Here is a 2,837-nt window from a genome sequence, read left to right as displayed (position 1 = left end):
TTTATTATTTATTGGCTAATTATTTTCAATTTATTGACAAAAGGTACTTAATTGCGTTTAAATTATCTTTTCAATCCAAAAGATGTGCTCGGGAGTAAAAGGAAGCAGGAGATGCAATCGGAAGTTCAGGACTTGAAATAAAGAAGGAAAAAGTCGAAAACAAGAACTCGGCGATTTGGATTGAAAGTTCGCGAAGCTATAGAAATCCTTGGCATACATGGAATTTTAATGAGGGACTCAACGAGTCGGCACCTTGACTCGACGAGTCAACTCTGTTTCCAGAAAACTATAAATACGGACTTTAAGACCGAGACAAAAGACTTTTGAAAAACCCTAGGAGGCTAAGTTGCGATTGAGAACACGGTGGAAGCTCTAGGAAGTGAAGAATCAACCCTACATTCGATTTTTAGGAGGATTAAGGCAATTTCTAGTTCATTCTTAGTTAATCTTTTGATTGAGTCATGTTTGAACTAGTTGAATTCGTTTTTGAGTTTTTTTACTGAAATTATGAACTAAAACCCTTATCTTCTGTTTAGGGTAGATGATTGTGTGAATATGGATTGATATTATGGTTAGGATTAATTTAATTTGGTGATATTGTTTTGTTAAGCTTGTTAAAGAACTTTATGCATTAACCGTAACTATTTTTTGTTAATTGACAAGTAATTAAGTTGCATGAACATCTCTTAGTTGCTTACCTCATGTGATTTATGTGACAACATTGTTATGTGCCTAGGAATAGTGAATGTGAAACTAGGATTAATTAGAAAATAGGTAAATTAATGTGTGAGCTTGTGTGATAAACCATCAACAAGAGGTTAAGTGGATTATTAATTTAACTAACCACTACAAGTCTTACTTAACCCGAATTAATAAACTAGGAAATTCATTAATTTAGACAACTGGTCATTGCTTGAATTAACTTGTTTTCTAAGGATTATTAATAGCGAACGTGAACCTAATCACCTTAATCGGTAGCCAATGAAAAGTTAATCCGACACATTTACCATAAAATCAACCATAGGATCAAATGATTCAAACCTAAACGTAAGTCTCTTTTACTATTGAATTTGGTTAATTTTTGATTGCTTAGCTGTTAGTTGCTTAGTTAAGTTTTAGTTAAGTTTCTTGTCTTGCAAAACTAGAGAAAACCCTACTTTCTATTACTTGTTCTTAGATAATATTAGTAATTAGTTTAATTTTCATTCCCTAAGTTCGATACCCTACTTATTTAACTATACCACAATTGATATGTCCACTGCCTTTGTGTGTTTAATTCATAATTAAAAAGTATGATAAAATTTTATTCGTTCCACACACATCAAGTTTTTGGCGCCGTTGCCGGGGAACGGTTCAAAAATTAACACTAATTTCTAGTTTTATCGATCCTTTGTGTGAGATTTATCTTGCACAAAGTTATTTCTTAAGTAATTCATTATATTAGGTTAAGTTTTAATATTTTTCTGTTTTTAGTATTTCAGTTAATTTTTTTTTTCTGTTTTAGCCTTGAACTCGCTGAGTGCAGTCGAAGCTACTCGGTGAGTCCATAGCTAATTTCTAGTTTCGCTTTTTTATTTTATTTTTGTTCTTTTTATGCATGTTTTTTGTTTTGCTTGCAGTTCGTTTATGACCAGAGGAAGAGGTACACCTTTGATTCCACCATTTAAAGACCCAGAATCCGCTCTTAAGAATAACAAAAATAAAGGTGTTGAAAGCTCTAATCTGCCAAAGAAATCACCTTTCAAGGACCTTAAATCAGTTTTTGGAAAAAAGAAAACAATAAGGCGGTGAGTCTAGTAGTCAAAAGAGCGAAGAAAGCAAGTTTGAACATTTTGAAGATAATACAAAAGAAACCGAATTTGAGTACGATTCCGCATCCGAATACGAAGAAGAAAGAAACCTAGAAGGAGAACCCGACAACACCATGGCGAACATCATTGAAGTCCCCATGGAAGAATGGAAGAAAAGGATACGTGGCGATACCGGCCCATGACTCATGCAACTAGCGATTCCCACAACTGCCACCTTTGAACTTAAAGGCCACAATACTCGCTCAACTTAAGGAAATCTCATTCTATGGGAAAGATCACGAAGACGCATACAAGCATCTAGACGAGTTCAATGACATAGCTAACTACTTCAATGTTCCTAATGTGGCTCGCGATATTGTCTTGCTTCGTATGCTACCGGTCACATTTAAGGGGGATGCGAAAGATTGGCTAAAATCACTCCTCCAGGATCCATCACCACTTGGGCCAAGATGAAAGAGGAATTTATTGATCAATTTTGTCCCCGATCAAAGACAGCAAAGTTGAAGAAGGTCATAGCAAACTTTGAGCAACAAGCTGGAGAGTCACTATATGAGGCATGGGAAAGGTACAAAGGCTTACTAAGGAACTGCCCACATCATGATCAAAATAGTCAACAAGAAGTCTCCATTTTCGATGATGGAGTAAATGTAACAACTAGGCAGCTCCTTGATTCGCAAGGACCTCTCACAAAGAAAGCAGCCTCGGTAATAAAAGAGCTAATTGAAGAATTCTCTAAGCACTCTAGAGAATATCATAACCCAAGGAATGAACCAAATCAAGGGGTGGTGAACTCGGTTAATGATAGCATGGCAACAATGATGGCTAAGTGAGAGAATTTGGATCAAAGAATGACTAAGATGGACCAATCCATCCATGTCATTAGGGTGAGTTGTGAAAACTGTAGAGGACCTCACCTCACTAAAGATTGTGATCTTGACGAGAACAGGAACCGGAAGGTGCAAGTGTGCTATTCAAGTGGTGATAGGTATGATGACAATTGGCGGAAACCCAAGAAAGAATGGTTGC

At 36.1% G+C, this 2,837-nt stretch overlaps 1 non-coding gene across 1 annotated transcript; it reads right to left on the bottom strand.

The window, feature by feature from the left end:
- Window positions 1-2,308: 2,308 nt before the first annotated feature.
- LOC145056136 (small nucleolar RNA R71) lies at window positions 2,309-2,415 on the bottom strand. Its single transcript, XR_013685671.1, has one exon. It is a non-coding gene; the product is annotated as a small nucleolar RNA R71 (small nucleolar RNA).
- Window positions 2,416-2,837: the final 422 nt, after the last annotated feature.

This window comes from Lactuca serriola, chromosome 5 (genome assembly GCF_051521515.1).
Source record: "Lactuca serriola cultivar US96UC23 chromosome 5, Lser_US96UC23_V15, whole genome shotgun sequence".
Classification (NCBI taxonomy): Eukaryota; Viridiplantae; Streptophyta; class Magnoliopsida; order Asterales; family Asteraceae; genus Lactuca; species Lactuca serriola.
This window is presented reverse-complemented; position numbering and strand designations above follow the sequence as displayed.